Below are 21,337 nucleotides of genomic sequence, written 5' to 3' on the forward strand. Positions count from 1 at the left end.
AAATAAAATCTCAAATATAGGAAGTAATAAAAATTATGTATGGAATGATAAATGTAATATGCTATCGTTATATCTACCACAAAAATGATATGTCTATTTTATATATGTAATTTTATAAATGCATGTAATATCATTGGAAAGATACATAAGGAAATGTTAATAGTACTTATCTTGGCATGGAGAACAGAGTGATTGGTAGAGTGAGGATGTAATAGTTCACATTCCACCCAAGTGTCCATCAATACATGAATGGAGAAAAAAGATATGGTGGATATACCCCCATGGAATATTACTCAGCCTTAAAAAGAATGAAGTCTTGCCATTGCAGCAACATGAATGGAGCTAGAGTATTATGCTAAGTGAAATAAGTCAGAGAATGACATATACTGTATGATATCACTTCTGTGGAATTTATGAAAAACAAATGAGCAAAGAAAAGAGACAAACCAAAAAACAGACTCTTAACTCTAGAGAACAAACTGATGGTTACCAGAGGGGAACTGGGTGGGGGGGGATGGGTGAAATAGGTGAAGGGGATTAAGAGTACACTTATCACTTACCCTGCTGAGCACTCAGTTATGTCTAGAATTGTTGAATCACTATATTGTACACATAAAACTAATATAACACTGTATGTTAACAATACTGAATTTAAAATAAAATACTGAAAAAAACCACAAACCAAAAAACTGAGTTCATTAAAAAAAATTCACATCCCATTTACTTTGTATTTATACTACTTAGTAAAAATGACTAATAAGATGTAAGAACATAAGGACTGTTTGCCCAATTAGAGAGTGATGGAAAACATACACATATTTATAATAGTGGCTTAGATAGCAGTATAGTCTGGATAGTGAATAAAATGGGTAGTTAATAGAAACATGGGGACTCAGTTCTGTTGAGCTGAAGACCTTGTTGACAGTCACAGTTGCAAAGCAAGGCTTTGCAAAGCAAGACTGTTTTCATTAGATCTTAGATTGTAGTGATCATGATGGTAACATTTAGATTCATGTGATACTTTTTTTTTTTTTACTCTTCTAATCAAATGAAAGCTGTATTCATTTTCTAGTGCTGCCACAATGAGGTACCATCAATTGAAATTTGCTATCTAACCATTCTGGAGGCTAGCAATCCAAAATTAAGGGGTCATTAAACCCCTGTTCCCTCAGAAACCTGTAGGGGAATCCTTCCTTGACTCTTCCTAGCTTCTGATGGTTTGCCAGCAATCTTTGGCATTCCTAGGCTTGCAATTGCATAGCTCCATAATCTCTGTCTTCCTCATCACATAGTATTCTCCCTCTTTGTATATTCCCATGGCTGCCTTCTTATAAAGACATCAATTACAGTGGATTAGGGACCCACCCTACTACTACAGTATGACTTCATTTTAACTAATTACATAGGTGACGGTCCTCTTTCCACGTAAGGTCGTATTCAGAGGTACTGGATGTTGTTAGGACTTCAACTGTCTTGGGGGAGATTGTAGGGGGGAATTGGACACAATTCAACTCAAAATAGAGGCTTGTTTCTTTCCTGTTACAGCCTTCCATATATACAAAAATGTTTTGTAGAGTTGTATGGAAAGATAAATAATATTTCTCAAGCTTATTTTTAAAGACTCTTAATAGAAAAGGTTTTCCTATAAGGAGAAGAGATCCCATCTCTGAAGCAAATCAAACTTAAGAGTTAAGTCTATTTATTAAAAGTTATGTTTTAATGAAAATAGGATATTTTTTAGTGTTGTAAAATAAAAGTATAGGGATTGTAAATAGTAGTGAGATATGACATTGAATGACTAATTTAGACCTTGTGCTTGTTAATAAAGTTATACCATGAAGATAAATACTTCCTATTTTCTTGTGCTTTTGTTCTCACTCATATAAAAATGGCTTCTTTCCAGATTGGTTTGACCTAAAGATAAAATTAAATATGGCAGCAGAGAGTACAGAGTATTTAGTCCCCTTATTCTTTCTTTTGTACCAATGACCATTCCATTATAATTCTATGGAACATTAGGAAAACTTTCAAAATTCTTTCTTGCCTTTCTCTCTTCATGTATAAATCAGAAGCCAAATATTTGTTAGTCTACAAAGTCTTTGTTTATTTTAAAATATTTTATTTATTTGTTTATGAGAGACCCAGAGAGAGGCAGAGACATAGGCAGAGGGAGAAGCAGGCTCCATGCAGAGAGCCCGATGTGGGACTCGATTCCAGGACTCCAGGATCACACCCTGGGCTGAAGGCATATGCTCAACCACTGAGCCACCCAGGCATCCCTATTTATTTTTTTATATTAAGATTTTATTTATTCATGAGAGATACAGAGAGAGAGGCAGAGATATAGACAGAAGGAGAAGTGGGCTCCTGTGGAACTCCATCCCAGGACCTTGGGATCACAACCTGAGCCAAACGTAGAGCTCAACCATTGAGCCACCTAGATGCCCCTACAAAGTCTTTTTAAAAGTTACTCCCGGGATGCCTAGGTGGCTTAGTGGTTGAACAGTCTTATTTGTAGTCTTACTGAAAATGCATTTTTTCCCTTTGAAATGTTCATTAATAGAGGAAAAATGTGTATTCAGCTTTTTTAATGAGTAATTCTGATTTCTTTGTGAAACAGGCAGTTAAATCTTACATCTTAGGTTATTATGTTCTTAATAGGGTAGGGTAATGTGGTTTAATTCAGCTGCCACTAGTCATTTCAAATATTTTATAAATTTGGGTGTCATAGAATGTTAGAATTGGTTTGGTTTGTCAGTAATTATTTAGCCTGACATTCTCTCTCAAATGCAGGAATCTTTGTTTCAATTTTTAAAATTCTAGTTAGTTAATGTATAGCGAGTGTAATATTGGTTTCAAGAATAGAATTTAGTAATGTCATCACTTAGATGTCACACCAAGTGCTCTCACCGCAAATGCCCTTCTTAATACCTATCACCTATCAAATGTAGGGATCTTTTTAGTGTTTCTAATTGCTAAAACCTTAGGGAGTATGAATTCACCATTTTCTTTTTATTTTTTTATTTTTTATTTTTTATTTTTTATTTATTTATGATAGGCACACAGTGAGAGAGAGAGAGGCAGAAACACAGGCAGAGGGAGAAGCAGGCTCCATGCACCAGGAGCCCGACGTGGGATTCGATCCCGGGTCTCCAGGATCGCGCCCTGGGCCAAAGGCAGGCGCCAAACTGCTGCGCCACCCAGGGATCCCGAATTCACCATTTTCTAGCCAACCCAGTATCTTTTGGAGGGCAGTTATACTTTATATGGTTCTTCCTTTTTTTAAACCAGAAATTGCCTTTCTGAAACTTCTGCATAGTGGCTTTGGTTCCATCCTCTTTGATAACCCACAATAATGCTTCCTCTTTCTCATGCCTAAACATATTTGAAGGCTGTTCTGTCTAAAGTATTTTTTGCTGGCCTAAAATCTCTAGTTTCCTTAACTCTTAGATGAAATATTTTTCAGATTCCTCATCATTCAACTCTTCTTTGGATATATTCTTTTTCTAATGTTTAAAAAATTTTTATATAGTTGACATACAACATTAATACTAGTCTGAGGTATACAGCAAAGCGATTGACTTTCTGTACATTATGGTGTACTCCCCACAAGGCTAGCTACTGTCACCATACAATACTATTACAATATCATTGCCTGTATTCTTTTTTTTTTTTAATTTATTTTTTATTGGTGTTCAATTTACTAACATACAGAATAACACCCAGTGCCCGTGACCCATTCACTCCCACCCCCCGCCCTCCTCCCCTTCTACCACCCCTAGTTCGTTTCCCAGAGTTAGCAGTCTTTACGTTCTGTCTCCCTTTCTGATATTTCCCACACATTTCTTCTCCCTTCCCTTATATTCCCTTTCACTATTATTTATATTCCCCAAATGAATGAGAACATATAATGTTTGTCCTTCTCCGACTGACTTACTTCACTCAGCATAATACCCTCCAGTTCCATCCACGTTGAAGCAAATGGTGGGTATTTGTCATTTCTAATAGCTGAGTAATATTCCATTGTATACATAAACCACATCTTCTTTATCCATTCATCTTTCGTTGGACACCGAGGCTCCTTCCACAGTTTGGCTATCGTGGCCATTGCTGCTATAAACATCGGGGTGCAGGTGTCCCGGCGTTTCATTGCATTTGTATCTTTGGGGTAAATCCCCAACAGTGCAATTGCTGGGTCGTAGGGCAGGTATATTTTTAACTGTTTGAGGAACCTCCACACAGTTTTCCAGAGTGGCTGCACCAGTTCACATTCCCACCAACAGTGTAAGAGGGTTCCCTTTTCTCCGCATCCTCTCCAACATTTGTTGTTTCCTGCCTTGTTAATTTTCCCCATTCTCACTGGTGTGAGGTGGTATCTCATTGTGGTTTTGATTTGTATTTCCCTGATGGCAAGTGATGCAGAGCATTTTCTCATATGCATGTTGGCCATGTCTATGTCTTCCTCTGTGAGATTTCTGTTCATGTCTTTTGCCCATTTCATGATTGGATTGTTTGTTTCTTTGGTGTTGAGTTTAATACGTTCTTTATAGATCTTGGAAACTAGCCCTTTATCTGATATGTCATTTGCAAATATCTTCTCCCATTCTGTAGGTTGTCTTTGAGTTTTGTTGACTGTATCCTTTGCTGTGCAAAAGCTTCTTATCTTGATGAAGTCCCAATAGTTCATTTTTGCTTTTGTTTCTTTTGCCTTCGTGGATGTATCTTGCAAGAAGTTACTATGGCCGAGTTCAAAAAGGGTGTTGCCTGTGTTCTTCTCTAGGATTTTGATGGAATCTTGTCTCACATTTAGATCTTTCATCCATTTTGAGTTTATCTTTGTGTATGGTGAAAGAGAGTGGTCTAGTTTCATTCTTCTGCATGTGGATGTCCAATTTTCCCAGCACCATTTATTGAAGAGACTGTCTTTCTTCCAATGGATAGTCTTTCCTCCTTTATCGAATATTAGTTGCCCATAAAGTTCAGGGTCCACTTCTGGATTCTCTATTCTGTTCCACTGATCTATGTGTCTGTTTTTGTGCCAGTACCACACTGTCTTGATGACCACAGCTTTGTAGTACAACCTGAAATCTGGCATTGTGATGCCCCCAGATATGGTTTTCTTTTTTAAAATTCCCCTGGCTATTCGGGGTCTTTTCTGATTCCACACAAATCTTAAAATAATTTGTTCTAACTCTCTGAAGAAAGTCCATGGTATTTTGATAGGGATTGCATTAAACGTGTATATTGCCCTGGGTAACATTGACATTTTCACAATATTAATTCTGCCAATCCATGAGCATGGAATATTTTTCCATCTCTTTGTGTCTTCCTCAATTTCTTTCAGAAGTGTTCTATAGTTTTGAGGGTATAGATCCTTTACATCTTTGGTTAGGTTTATTCCTAGGTATCTTATGCTTTTGGGTGCAATTGTAAATGGGATTGACTCCTTAGTTTCTCTTTCTTCAGTCTCATTGTTAGTGTATAGAAATGCCACTGACTTCTGGGCATTGATTTTGTATCCTGCCACGCTACCGAATTGCTGTATGAGTTCTAGCAATCTTGGGGTGGAGACTTTTGGGTTTTCTATGTAGAGTATCATGTCATCGGCGAAGAGGGAGAGTTTGACTTCTTCTTTGCCAATTTGAATGCCTTTAATGTCTTTTTGTTGTCTGATTGCTGAGGCTAGGACTTCCAGTACTATGTTGAACAGCAGTGGTGAGAGTGGACATCCCTGTCTTGTTCCTGATCTTAGGGGAAAGGCTCCCAGTGCTTCCCCATTGAGAATGATATTTGCTGTGGGCTTTTCATAGATGGCTTTTAAGATGTCGAGGAATGTTCCCTCTATCCCTACACTCTGAAGAGTTTTGATCAGGAATGGATGCTGTATTTTGTCAAATGCTTTCTCTGCATCCAATGAGAGGATCATATGGTTCTTGGTTTTTCTCTTGCTGATATGATGAATCACATTGATTGTTTTACGGGTGTTGAACCAGCCTTGTGTCCCAGGGATAAATCCTACTTGGTCATGGTGGATAATTTTCTTAATGTACTGTTGGATCCTATTGGCCAGTATCTTGTTGAGAATTTTTGCATCCATGTTCATCAGGGATATTGGTCTGTAATTCTCCTTTTTGGTGGGGTCTTTGTCTGGCTTTGGAATTAAGGTGATGCTGGCTTCATAGAACGAATTTGGAAGTACTCCATCTCTTTCTATCTTTCCAAACAGCTTTAGGAGAATAGGTATGATTTCTTCTTTAAACGTTTGATAAAATTCCCCTGGGAAGCCATCTGGCCCTGGACTCTTGTGTCTTGGGAGGTTTTTGATGACTGCTTCAATTTCCTCCCTGGTTATTGGCCTGTTCAGGTTTTCTATTTCTTCCTGTTCCAGTTTTGGTAGTTTGTGGCTTTCCAGGAATGCGTCCATTTCTTCTAGATTGCCTAATTTATTGGCGTATAGCTGTTCATAATATGTTTTTAAAATCGTTTGTATTTCCTTGGTGTTGGTAGTGATCTCTCCTTTCTCATTCATGATTTTATTGAGTCTTCTCTCTCTTCTTTTTAATAAGGCTGGCTAATGGTTTATCTATCTTATTAATTCTTTCAAAGAACCAACTCCTGGTTCTGTTGATCTGTTCCACAGTTCTTCTGGTCTCGATTTCGTTGAGTTCTGCTCGAATCTTTATTAACTCCCTTCTTCTCTTGGGTGTAGGATCTATTTGCTGTTTTTTCTCTAGCTCCTTTATGTGTAAGGTTAGCTTTTGTATTTGAGTTCTTTCCAGTTTTTGAATGGATGCTTGTATTGCGATGTATTTCCCCCTTAGGACTGCTTTTGCTGCATCCCAAAGATTTTGAACGGTTGTATCTTCATTCTCATTAGTTTCCATGAATCTTTTTAATTCTTCCTTAATTTCCTGGTTGACCCTTTTATCTTTTAGCAGGATGGTCCTTAACCTCCACGTGTTTGAGGTCCTTCCAAACTTCTTGTTGTGATTTAGTTCTAATTTCAAGGCATTATGGTCCGAGAATATGCAGGGGACAATCCCAATCTTTTGGTATCGGTTCAGACCCGATTTGTGTCCCAATATGTGGTCTATTCTGGAGAAAGTTCCATGTGCGCTTGAGAAGAATGTGTATTCAGTTGAGTTTGGATGTAAAGTTCTGTAGATATCTGTGAAATCCATCTGGTCCAGTGTATCATTTAAAGCTCTCGTTTCTTTGGAGATGTTGTGCTTAGAAGACCTATCGAGTATAGAAAGAGCTAGATTGAAGTCACCAAGTATAAGTGTATTATTATCTAAGTATTTCTTCACTTTGGTTAATAATTGATTTATATATTTGGCAGCTCCCACATTCGGAGCATATATATTGAGGATTGTTAAGTCCTCTTGTTGAATAGATCCTTTAAGTATGAGATAGTGTCCCTCTTCATCTCTCACTACAGTCTTTGGGGTAAATTTTAGTTTATCTGATATAAGGATGGCTACCCCTGCTTTCTTTTGAGGCCCATTCGAATGGTAAATGGTTCTCCAACCTTTTATTTTCAGGCTGTAGGTGTCCTTCTGTCTAAAATGAGTCTCTTGTAGACAGCAAATAGATGGGTCCTGCTTTTTTATCCAGTCTGAAACCCTGCGCCTTTTGATGGGGTCATTAAGCCCGTTCACATTCAGAGTTACTATTGAGAGATATGAGTTTAGTGTCATCATGATATCTATTCAGTCTTTGTTTTTGTGGAATGTTCCACTGAACTTCTTCTTAAAGGGGAATTTTAAGAGTCCCCCTTAAAATTTCTTGCAGAGCTGGTTTGGAGGTCACATATTCTTTTAGTTGCTGCCTGTCTTGGAAGCTCTTTATCTCTCCTTCCATTTTGAATGAGAGCCTTGCTGGATAAAGTATTCTTGGTTGCATGTTCTTCTCCTTTAGGACCCTGAATATATCCTGCCAGCCCTTTCTGGCCTGCCAGGTCTCTGTGGAGAGGTCTGCTGTTACCCTAATACTCCTCCCCATAAAAGTCAGGGATTTCTTGTCTCTTGCTGCTTTAAGGATCTTCTCCTTATCTTTGGAATTTTCATTGCCTGTATTCTCAATGCTATGGTTTTATTTCTGTGACTCTTCCCATGACTATATCCCTGTATCACCCACTACCCTTCACCCACTTTGCCCATTGCCGTCCCTGTTACCTTGCCTCCTCTCTGACAACAACCATCAGTTCTCTGCATCTATAGGTCTAATTCTGCGTTTTGTTTATTCATTTGTTTTTTTATATTACACATTAGTGAAATCACATGGTATTTGTCTTTCCACTCTGACTTATTTTACTTAGCATACTACTTTCTGAGTCCATCCATGTTGTTACAAATGGCACAATCTCATTCTTTTTTAAGGGTGTATAAATATCTTCTTTCAATAGTTTGCCTTTTTGTTTTGTTGATAGTTTCCTTAAGTATGCAAAAGCTTTTTATTTTGATGTAGTCCCAGTAGTATATTTTTGTTTTAGTTTCCATTGCCTGAGGAGACATATCTAGAAAAATGTTACTATGGCCAATGTCAGAGAAACTACTGCTTGTGTTCTCTTCTAGGATTTTTATGGATTCATGTCTCATATTAGGTTTTTAATCCATTTTGACGTTACTTTTGTGTATGGTGTAAGAAAGTGGTCCAATTTCATTTTTTAGCACATAGCTGTCAGATTTTCCCAGCACCATTTATTGAAGGCAGCCATCTTTTTCCCTTTGTATATTCTTGCCTCCTTTGTCATAACATAGATTAATTGACCATATAGGTGTAGGCTTATTTCTGGGCTCTGTATTCTGTACCATTGATCTTTGTGTCAGTGTTTATGTCAATACTATACTATTTTGATTACTATAGCATTGTAGTATATCTTAAAATCTGGGATTGTGATACCACCAGATTTGTTTTTCTGGATATGTTCTGGTTTATTACAATGTCTTTTAAGATATGATACCAAAACAAGATGCCATATTCCTGAACTTGTGAATTCGATATTCTATGCATAAGTTTCTTTTCATGATGTGGAGGTACAAGCAGGATTGATAACTTCTTTAATATAAGTGCCCTAAAGAGAAGGTACCTGATACACTGCAAGAGCACCTAATGTAGATTTGGGGATTGGGGAAAGCTTCCTAAAGGCAGTGATGGCCATATAAAATCCTGAAGATAGGCCAGGTAGAGGTGAACAGCAAATATACTCTATAGTCACAAGTTAGAGAACCTGGTGTTTCGTGGAACAGGACAAAATTGAAAATGGTTGGATGGCATTGAGTGGAAGGGCCAGTAAATGATTTTGACAGGAAAACTGGGGACCATATCATAAAGGCCCTTAGAAATTATATTAGCTGGACTTTTCCTGAGGATAATAGTCATTACTGGCAGTTTCAAGTAAAAAAAAAAAAAAAAAAAAGTAATAAACAACACTCACTAAACATTCATTTTAGAAGGATCATTCTGTCCCAAATAGCAATGAATTGGGGGGCCTAAAATGTGCCAGGAGATCAGTTAACAGCTATAGTGGTATTTTTAAGGTGTAATGGTGCCCAGACCTTAACCAGTGGCTCTTGGGTTGGGAAGAAACAGATTGAAAAAAATAGTTAAGAGAATTCTATTGTTGTTTGGCTATAGGGGGAAAATATGGAAAGGTAGGAGTCAAGGATTTGATTTGAGAAACTGGGTAGATGAGAATTTAATGAATATCATTTGAGTGGGCTTGGAGTAGAGGAGTGCTAGGGAAGAACTGATGTTCACTTAAGCTGGAGATAGCACATGCAGATGGGATACACTGTATGCAGTTTGTTATGTTGAGGTTGAACTAAAAGACACCTAGGCTGGAGAACTTTGGGAAAGTAGGTTTCTCTGTCGTTAGTATGTATATAGTAATTGAACTCAGGAGAGTGATCTGAAGTAATTTAGAGGAGCATTTGTACAGTGTAAGAGGAAGGTACAGGCCAAAACCCTTGAAGAACTATGACCTTACTGTATTTGAGCTAAATGCCTTTGGTGTTTTTGATGGCATTATTTGGGAGCCAGCAAAAAAGAAAGATATCAAGGCTGCTCCAATTTATTTATTTAGTAGAAACCCATCAAAATTGTTTGATTTTGAGGAGTGAAAATGGTTCTTAAAATATCTCCCCTAGTCAGCTCCCTATCTGAAATTCATGTTCTTAGAGCTTCTCTACTTTGGGATAAAGCATTGTTTCTCAAGGAGTTACATGCTGAAATGTAGATATCCCTAAAGACAACTAAAATATAAATTGATGGTGGTGATATTTTTAGGTCAGTTAGTGTTTTTCTGGAATTCAGACTGAAAGGATGGCTAGGAATTAGGAAAAGATCAGGTTTGGGAAACATGACATTGTTGAGTATATTGTTGAGTATTTGTTGAGAAACCTGGATTTGAGCATTGAAGTTACTAAGCACATGAATAAAGAGATCAGTAGACTGAGAGCCAGAGACTGTGTGTGTGTGTGTGTGTGTGTGTGTGTGTGTAAAATGGGGATGGTGAATTGGAGAGCAAAGAGGTAATGTGATTAAAAAGAGATAAGAGAACATTTGAGAAGATAACTAAATAGATGGAAAATTCTGAAAATATTTCAGTTATAAATTAGGGTAACCATATAATTTATCATCTAAACTAGGACATACTGAGAAATTTTGTATCTAAACTGGGACATACTGAGATATAAAGGGGAATGACTTCAGAGTAATTACATTGTGAAAACTTGCAATAAAATGGGGCTGTGGTTAGCAAATAAGGACAAATGGTCAGTGTAGTTATAATGTGCTTATTTCGGTATAGTGCAATAAAATATCAGTTTTTAGCTGCCATGTGCCAAGCATTGTACTAACTAAGCGCTTTATACATCTTAATTACATTCTTAAAATAATCTTCTGAGGTAAGTGGCTGTTGTTTTTATTTATAGTTGATGAAACCAAATCTCAAGGAAGTTTGCCTACAGTTCTCGATGGCAGTCAGACTTGGAAACAATGAAATAATATAAACAAAATCCAAGTAAACTCTTAAACACTACATTGTACTGCAGTGGCTATGTGTGTGCATTCGTATTTAAAAATGCTCTTTGACTTGCTCAGAAAATTACTCTCGTCGTGTTACATCATGTATTAAATCCCATTCCCCTTCTGATAGCCATTTATCTGAAGGCTTACTTTGTGCCAGACTACGTTCTAGGTACTTTACATATATGAACTTAATTTAAACCTCACAGTGGTCTTCTGAATTATTTCCTTTTTATAGCTTAGGAGAGTGAAGCATGGTGAATTAACTTGGCTAAACTCAATACATTTAGTAAGTGGCAGAGCCAGAATTCATATCCGGGCATTTTGACTCCAGAACCTGTTTTCTTAACTGCTATCCTCTACTGCCTCCTCTAGTTCATATTCTTTGATTGGACCTGTTTTCATTTATCTTGGGAGTGGATTTGTTTTGGTGCCTGGTAAGTATATGTATACCAATATAAGAAAGTTTCCACAGTGTCACTAAAGTGGTTGTACAACTTCACCTTCTCATGGATAGTCCATCTTTATTATCTCATCCCTCCTTTTCTATTTTTTATTAAGGCTTATGCAGCCTTTTCCACTAGTTCTGAAACTCCAGTAGATAGAAATACATTCTTTCTCCTTGTTTAAAAGTTTTGCGTCATTCATAGCTACTCGCATATATACTGTCACTTTTATTCATTTCTGTAACCCTACCATGTCCTATACTTTTAGGGTCCAGGAATGCTAACAGCACTAGCAAACAGTAGTAAGAGGCAAAATGTCTTGAGCCTTTAATGGTATCACTACTGGCTATGAGATTGTTGCCCAGATAACTTTTCACTTAAACTGTGTAAGTAAATGGTTATATGCTTTTCTTTACAGTGTACTTGAGGAAATAAATCGTAGTGATTTATTGTAGTGCTAATAGGTATTATAGTTTACTGATTAGTTAAGAGCTTTGGGGCAAATTTTTTTTTACCTGAGTGTGTAAAATTAAGAAACTGAGCTAGATTTCTCATAGATTTTTATTGTCTTGCCAGGTCTGTTATTTCTTTGGGAGGAAAAAAGAGGAATTAACATTTGACATTAAATGAGCAAGAAGATGGAACACATAGTTAGTACATATTTTTCTTTCAGTATCAGAGTAATTTAATAGGGTCAAGGCCTTATTATTTAAGTCATTCTTCATTGGGGGAAAAGTGGAAACTAAAAATAAATGCTACTGTAAGAGGGCTTTAGCTTCTTGTAGTTTAACTAGCTTAAATTTAAGACTTTTGAATTGCAGTGGATTTGGGCACTTAAAAATATTGTTATTTTTAAATTCATAAGAGGTTCTGAGGGTGGCAAGGAATCATAAAGTTGATTCTGTATTTTTGAATCACTACCGGTAATATCCTGAGTGCTGATGGTAGGATGTCCCAAGGTAAAACATTTTCCTTGAGGCAGCAGTGACTCAGAAGGATGTTTTAATATGTGGAAAATGGAGCCTCCAGTCATTCATTCTAATCGTGCCATTTGTGCTGATGCAGAACTAGCATAATTTTTCTCTGTGACTGCCCTAAAAGTAGTCTAAGGTAGCACTATTAACTCATTTCTCTAAAGGTGAAGCCCTTTTTTCATAGCAGTGTGATGGAACTGAGACTGATTAACTTGGAGAATAGATATCCCTGGATAGAGATGGGTTTACATACCTTTGGTATTGTCTAAAATAAAATTTAATGATTAAATTCAGCTAAAGAAATAATGTAATTTGCTCTGTTTTCAGTATAAATAACAGATGCCATTTAATGAGGTATAAAAAGCACCAAGCCGTGCCAGCAGTTAACAATTAAAATGGATCTGATTTCATGATTTCTTCATTAATTCTAAGCAGAATGTGAAATACATTTTAGTAGTGAATGCTACTAAACTGACTACATTAAATGCTTTTGGTTTACATTGAAAAAATGTATTTTTTATCTAATTCCGACCAAATACAATGAAAGCTTGAAACTCTTGGGCTGCACTTGAATAAGTAATATTGAGATCCACTAAATTTTCTTTTTGCCCATGCCACATTATGTGGGGTTAGCTAGAGTGCTATTTTTGGCATTTGCTTTCTTTGTGTTCAGTAATTATGATTTTGATCTTTAGCATTGAGGTAATATACTTCTCAGTGGAATTATTTTCCAAAAAGAAAGATGGTGGCCATGATTTTTATAGTTAATGGATTGAAAGGGTTTTGCTTTTGGTATTAATCAGTTTTGCTATCAGTTATTAATATGCAGTGAATTTGTTTTAAACTTAAAATTAACTGCACATATTTAAGTGTTCAGTTTAATAAATTTTGAAGTTTTTGTACTTGTGAAATTATCACTACACTCAAAATCATGAAAATATCTGTCACCTCCGAAAGTTTTTTTTCCAGTCATGAATAGGCCTTCTTGTCCACTGTCCTGTATTCCTAGGCAATCAGTGGAATTACTTTTTTTTTTTTTTTTAAGATTTTATTTATTCGTTAGAGAGAGAGAGAGAGGCAGAGACACAGGCAGAGGGAGAAGCAGCCTCCATGCAGGGAGCCCGATGTGGGACTCGATCCTGGGTCTCCAGGATCAGGCCCCGGGCTGAAGGCGGTGCCAAACCGCTAAGCCACCGGGGCTGCCCTGGAATTACTTTCTATCCCCAGAGATTCTAGAATTTTATGTATATGGATTCTATAGGATATACTCTTGATGTGGCTTCTTGGCTTAATTGTTATGAGATACATCCATGTTAAACAGCATATACTAGTTCATTATTTTTTGTCAGAATTAGTAATGTACTGAATGGCTCTACCAAACTTAGTGTATGTATCCATTTCTTGATGGATAGTTGGATTGTTTCCATTTATGGGTATCAAAAATAAAGATGCTAAAAACAGTTTTTTGTGGACATAGACTTTCATTTCTATTAAGTAAAGTAAGTACTAGGTGTGGAATAGCTGGGTTGTATGGTATGTGTTTAATTTTTTAAGAAACTGTCAAACTATATTCTAAAGAGGTTTTACCATTTCACATTCTCATCAATAGCATATGATAGCACTTGCTGCATATCCTTGCCAGCACTTGTATTTTCATAATGAATGATGATGTTAAGGTATATTTTCATGTACTTATCTGCTATGTATACATCTTTGAAGAGGAGTATGTTAAGATCATTTGTCCCTTTTTAATATTGGGTTTTCTTAATGGGTTTTTAGCATTCTTTCTTGTATTCTTTCTGGAAGCAAGACCATTTTCAGATACTGTGATTTGCATCATTTTTTTCCCCCAACATGTGGCTTCTCTTTCATTTTGTTAAGTGTCTTGCAGAAAGCAGAAATTAGTAATTTTGATGAAATCCTATTTGTCACTTCTGTCTTTTATATATCATGCTTTTGTGTTTTATCTAAGAAATTTTTTCCTAAGTTAAGACCACAAAAAATTTCCACTATGTTTTCTTCTTGGAATTTTGTAGTTTTAGGTTTTACCTTTAAGTCTATGATTGATTTAAGTTAATTTTTATATTTGGCACAAGGTATGGACATAGTCTTTCCAGCTCTATTTGTTGAGAAGGCTGTCCCTTTCTCCACTGAACTGCCTTTGTAGAAAATCAATTGACTGTATATATATGTAAGTTTATTTCTGGACTGTCAGTTTTGTTTTATGATCTATTTGTGTCTCTTCAGTACCACAATGTCTTGATATTTGCAGTTTTAACAAATTTTGAAGTCAGGTAGTATAAGGCTTCTAATATTAATGATCTTTGAAGTTGTTTTGTCCATTCTAGCTCATTTGCATTTCCATGTGAATTTTAGAATTAGCTTTATAACTTCTATAAAAACTGCTGGGAATTTGATTAGAAATGCATGGAATTATTTTGCTCAGATTAGAGAGCATTGACATGTTAGCATCCCTGAATCTTTGAACGTAGTGTGTCTCTATTTGTCATCTTTACACATCATTTGACAATTTGTAATTCATATTTTCCATTGATACTGAATATTTTCAAAAATGACTTTCTGACTATTCTTTGAACAATTTTATAGAAACAGTTGATTTTTAACTTCTAGCCATCTGTGTTTTTAGTTTTGTTTGCAGATGAAGCATAGTGTCCTAGTTCATTATTAGTTTAGATGGAAAAATGTATAGGCTTACAAAATGTAATTGGTCAATATCTTGCAAGGAGTGATAGGTATTATCCCTAGTGTTTTGTTTTAAAATTTTTTTTTTTAACATTTATTTGAGAGAGAGTATGGGTGTAGGGGCAGAGGGAAAGAATCTCAAGCAGACACCCTGCTTAGTGCAGCCCAGTGTGTCACTGGATCTCATGACTCTGAGATCATGAGCTGAGCCAAAATCAAAAGTCAGATCCACCCAGGCATCCCATTTTTAAAAAAGTAATCTCTACACCCACCGTGGGGCTTGAACCTAAAACCCCGAGATCAAGAGTCACATGCTCTACCTACTGACCCAGCCAGGCACCCCCCCATCCTCAGTTTTTTAAATGAAATATTAATATTACTCATAATATGGAGACTTGAAACTTGAAACTACCATTACTTAATGAGCTTAATTTATAGGCGATTTCAGGAAAGTAATTGATTCTGAAGGAGGGGTTATTATTTGTTTTTGTGGGATTCTGAGATTTCATTCAAATTACATATTTTAGAGAATCAGGTACTGGTTTTGGGAGAATGAAGGAATGTATGTGATAAGGTCTTTGAGGTTTGAGGCTTAGGCACATGAATCACATTGCAGTTTATCAAGATGCAGAAAACTGAGGAAGTAATGGATTTAGGATTATCAGTTTAACTTGGACGTGGTAGATTTTAGGCCTGTTGTTTGTTGACTTTGCTAAGTGCTTATACTTTTATTTGGAGGCTTGTAAATGAAGAAATATATCCTATGTTAAAAATAGGTCTGAGGTCACACAGCTAGTTATATGCAGAATTAGAACCCAAACCTAGGGCCTGCTAACTCCAAAGCCAGTGTAGTTATTAGCCCTGTACTATATTGTCAAGCAGAAAAACGTGCTTGGCTGTGACAGTAATACAGTTCCCTGTGAGCTATTATAAATATATAGCAGAATTTACAAAGTCAGTTGCCAACTGGACCAAGACAGATAACTGAGTCGTGTTATAAGAGAGTGATGACATCTTTAGGCAACTGCAAAGCCTTTGACCCATCTGAAGGATTAGCTGCTAATCAGCTCCAACAGGTTGTTACCATGTAGGAATGTGGGCTCCATATTGCTAGATCTTCTGGTTTGTTTTTTTTTTTTCCCCAAGAGAGGTCAGAAATCTTGATTTTCACATCAGGTGGTCTTCTGATTTATAAATGTATGCAGCTGTCCGTGAACATGCTGTGTAGGTCATCCTCACTTGGGTCCACCACACATAAATGTATGTTGGATTCTACCCAGTGGGCAACTTTTGTTAAGAGTTGTACCTGGTATATTGTGGACACAACAATATGTTTACCTAATGTAAAAGGATGGTAACTGTAAGAAGCACACCACAGCCTTTGAAATGCAAGTTGCTTAGTTTGAACATGATGCTTATTGAATCTGGTGGGTATTTAAGTTCAGTCTTCTTATGGATCTGTTAATTATAGATGTCGAACAGAGGGAATTGCTCTCTGTAGCCTTTTGCCTTCTAATTACATGCTTTCATTTGCAGATAGGGCCAGTTGCGAGTTTGTGGGTGTTTGACTGAAACCTGGAACCCAAATGAGAAGAAACCTTCAAGGAACAACTTCTATTGACAGTGAGTCTGCAGTCATCTGTATGCATAATATGGAATGTTCTCAACCCAGAGATAGCTAACTGGGTGACTCCGTTGACAAGGAGTGGTGAGTCTGACTGTCCCCACTGATAATAACTAAATCCTTTCTGTAAAAAGAGTAGTCCTCCTCTTACATTCTTAGCATTTGCTCACTGTTGAATAGTAAATTAATTTTTATATTATGGAGAATGACAATGGTGCAGCTTAGGAAAGTTCCTTGTCCCTAACAGTGGAGTTAGTGCGTGATTGCAGTTTGACTTTTTTATTCATTTAGGAACATCCCTTCCTTTGCATTGTATTTCTCTCTCTTTCTCTCTCTCTCTCTTTTTTTTTTTTTTTTTTTTTTTTGCCTAATTATGCCATCCTCCAAGGCCTGTTGTCTTAAAATATTCAGCTGACACTAAAATGATGGTCATGATAATTAACAGCATCGTCTCTGATCTTGATTAATGGTAGATGTCCTTGCCTTTGGAATCATCTTAGGAATAGATCCAGTTTTGGCCACTGACTAATAGAAGGGAAGTCTATAAGAGGTTGCTGGGAAAGGCTTTCTTGGTTTTCAGAAAGAAGGAAAGCGATGATCCCTTTTCTCTGTAGAGGTGGTTTTATCTGGATGTGACATCTGGAACTGCTTAGCCATTTTGCTACTAGCCTGAGAGTGATGTCCTTAAGTAAAGGAAGGCAGAGGCAAGAGAATTGTAGAGAAGTGGAACTGGAGCTCCATGTAATATGCCTAGAATCACCCTAACTGGATTCCTTGTTATGTGAGATAATAAATTTCCATAATGTTAAGCAGTTTTGCCCTTAGATTTTCTGTTACTTACTGTAGAAATCCACTCATTTGATTTCTCCTCTTTCTGATGACTGTCTTTAGTGTCTCATGCATTTATTTCTCCTTGAATATGTTCTGTGCTATCCAGTAACGTTCCTTTGTGTTGCTTTTGAGGCACATTGTAAACTTTGTGAATCTAAGGGCTATGTTTATATCCCTGCTGTGTCTAACACCAGTACTAGCTTCTTAATAAAGCCATCAGTGTATATTTACTGAATTGAATTATTTGAACAGTTGAGTACTTGAAAAACCAATCTACAGAATTGAATAATTACAGAGATTTTCTTTTTCTTTTTTTTTTTTTTTAAGATGTATTTATTTAAGAGAGAGTGTGTGTGTTAGAGCTGGGGGAGGGCCAGAGAGGGAGACAAGAGATTCTTAGGTGGACTCCCACTCATGACCTGAGCCAAAACTAAGAGTCAGATGCTTGACTGACTGAGCCACCTAGGCGTCCCTACAGAGATTTTCTTTTAATTCATATCCTGGTTTTTAATCACACTACTTCCCTGCAGGATTATAAATGAAGTTTGGCTTTTAAGATGATGAGTATGTAACACATTTTCAAGTGGTTAGTTCTCAAAAAGTGTTGCTTGTATTTTGCATTTTGTTTTTCTTCAGCTTTACTGTCAATATCTGATCTTTTCCTACATATTTCCTACTCGCTTTCAGTATAATAAATTTCACTGTCTTCTCTGTTATAAAAACAGAAGAGTTTATTTCTATTTTCTGTGCTAATTATAGGAATAAGGAACTTAGGTTTCACATAAGAAACCTAGTAATTCAGGAACAATTAGCATTTGGCTTTGAAATGCAATGGACAAAAAGGCTCCCTAAAGTGAGATCTCTGTTCTTAGGACCTAGTTCTGTGTGGGTGTGGGTGGGGGTAGGTTTCATGGTGAATCTAGTACCTTGTAAGAGGAGTTTTGAGTTACAGGATGGATTATTTAGTTGCCTTTATTTTAAGGCTCTAAGAAACAATAACACTTTTTTCTCTTAACTCAAGATACTCATGTACTCTTCACTCTTATTGGATGTAAACCTCTTTTGCTTTGAGAAAATATATAGTGTTGGTTTCTGTTGTGGTAAGAAGGAAAATCATAAAACCTGTGGGCAGTCTTGTAATACATTTTGAATCCTTGAAAATGTGATTTTTATTCAGTGAAGAGTTTACTTTTATTTTCCTTGATGGGCTGCTTATAAAATTTGAGGGAATAACTTTTTTTTTGAGGGAATAACTTTTTTTTAAATTTTTTTAATTTTTTTTTATTTATTTATGATAGTCACACACAGAGTGAGAGAGAGAGAGGCAGAGACACAGGCAGAGGGAGAAGCAGGCTCCATGCACCGGGAGCCCGATGTGGGATTCGATCCTGGGTCTCCAGGATCGCGCCCTGGGCCAAAGGCAGGCGCCAAACCGCTGCGCCACCCAGGGATCCCAACTTTTTAAGAAGGTAGTGAAAGTTGTATGATATGCTTGACCTATCCATTTTAATTCATTAATAACATTCAGTAATATTAGAACTTGAAATTACTAAGGTCAACTATAATGTACTGTACTTCATAAATAATATGAGGAGTTTGTCAGAATGGAACATGTGCCTTAACCCAAGGCAATCACAGCAGGCATGTGATCTAAGCTAGATGAATCAGAATGATCTTAGGATATTTGCTAGGAATGCTGGGGTAGAGGCACTTAATATATTGTGTGTGTGTGTGTGTATTTTTTTTTTGGGGGGGGGTGCTGAATTTCAACAGAAATCAAAATGTACAGTCAGTAAACTCCTGGCAGCTATCTTCTGACCATAAAAGGAAACCAGTTGAATAAGAAGTAAACACTGAAGGAGTAGAACAGAGAAAACCCAGGCCCTGGCCACTAGATCAGGACTTCCCTGTAGATAGTATACCTATAGACTTTTTAGTTTATATGAGCCAGTAAGTTCTGGTTTAATCCAGTTGTCTTTGGGTTTTATGTTTCATGTATATGAAAACATCTTAACTGATACATCTTTTATCATCACCCATTCTAGACTATATAATGATAACTCAAGGGACTTAATGAAACTTTAATTGCAAATTAGTCAAGTAAGTCTCTGATGATGCAGTCCATATCATGTGTAAGGTGGCAGATAAGGCTATTCATTGATTGATTACAAGGATTCAAGCATTAAATAGAAGAGTTAAGATGGTAAATAAATACATGGTCTATACCATTGCTAAGGATTTTATTGTTAATGGAGTAAATTGACATTATATGAATAATCCTACTATATACTAGTAGGATTATTAACTGAGATAGAAAATCTCTTATTAACAAGGTTAGAATTGTTGAAGAAAAGGAGTATCCATCATATCTTGTAATTAGCTTCTTGGTGGAAACTCCTGCTGAATCCATGTTTTCTTTGAAGTTGGTAAAACAATTGTGGGGAACTCATGATTGGAATTTTTAAAAACATATGAATTATTACTCATTTATTTTCATAATAAAGCATTAGAAAATGTACAGTCCTCAATCCCTTATTTAAATTTTTTTTATTTTCCTTATTCAGAATCTTGAGGTTTCAGAACCTCAAGAGGTACTGGAGGTTTCAGAATTCTTTGGATTTTAGAAAGGTTAATAAAGTGCACACACTGTATCTTTTTTTTACTTAAGGACAAGCTGGTTTTGGTATTAATAATACAAATAATAATACCTTACATGAGTTGAACTGCTAAATGATATATTCTGTATACTTAACTATTTAACAATTTTGTTTTTTAGTAATAGCAATAAAACATGAAGGACATTCATTTTATTTCTTTTTCTGTTCAGACTAACCAGAACATATCTTAATTCACATTTTAAGAATCCCCTTTACTTTGACTTCCCCATCTCATTTCACTCATTTCTTAAACCTTTTTATTGCATTACCTACACCTTTACCAAGCTACAGAATCTACAAGTAATTACATCTGACACCTAAATAGAGTTTAGAAATTTAAGGTCTTCTCTCTCAAAGGTTTCCTCTTCACTGATAACTCTTCAAAAAAGAAAAAAAAAATGCTCTTCACTCATACCTTTCATTTTACTTTCACATTTCATTAGCAAATCAAGCCAGTCTTCTCATTCTAAACAAGATTAGAGAGAGTTCTTCTACTGAGCATCTTGATGCTGCAACCCACAAGTCTGGGAACCCTGGATACTGTTCTGCTCTATAAGAAGGTGGTTTTGTGGAATAAAAGCTTGTATAATTTGTGATTATTGATTTCAGTCCATACTGTGTTGAATAATTAGTAATAGCTGAGAAGTGAACTTGGTCATCAAAATAAGGATCTTTATAGCTATGAGGAGACAGCAAATGCATCTGTGTATATCAGGGTTCTTTCAATCATTTTGACTACAGTACAGCTGTTGGTGCTGTAGCCATCTGTTGTGTTCTCTTGATGGTGAGGAATAGGAACTGATGTAAATGAGTGAAGCTTTGCTGGAGCCAGAGTAAAGCCTTTATGTTTGGTTTTCTTTTGCTATTGTATGGTATCTATTGCATAGGTGACTGTGTCCTGTCGTATTCAGAGTGAGGGTTTCTGATTCCTAACAGTGCTGGTGAGGAGGAGATGCTGCTGACAAATGATGGCAGACATCTGTTGGTCAGTGGTAGACAAGGAAGGATGCAAATTGAATTGGTCTCTCTCTAATGTGTAATAAAGGTATAATAAAATGGTTTTGATTGCAC

General features: G+C 36.4%; 1 protein-coding gene across 3 annotated transcripts in view; it reads left to right on the forward strand.

Annotated features, from left to right (window-relative positions):
* The window catches only part of CDC42SE2 (CDC42 small effector 2), a 117,174-nt gene that overhangs the window by 24,879 nt on the left and 70,958 nt on the right, over nt 1-21,337 (forward strand). For 2 of the 3 annotated variants that reach the window (XM_025432796.3, XM_025432795.3), the window contains exon 2: nt 16,691-16,862. The gene's annotated coding sequence lies outside the window, so the exon portion shown is untranslated. The remainder of the gene's footprint in view (nt 1-16,690; nt 16,863-21,337) is intronic. The other variant, XM_025432799.3, reaches the window with a different exon arrangement.

This window comes from Canis lupus, chromosome 11, assembly GCF_003254725.2.
Source record: "Canis lupus dingo isolate Sandy chromosome 11, ASM325472v2, whole genome shotgun sequence".
Lineage (NCBI taxonomy): Eukaryota > Metazoa > Chordata > Mammalia > Carnivora > Canidae > Canis > Canis lupus.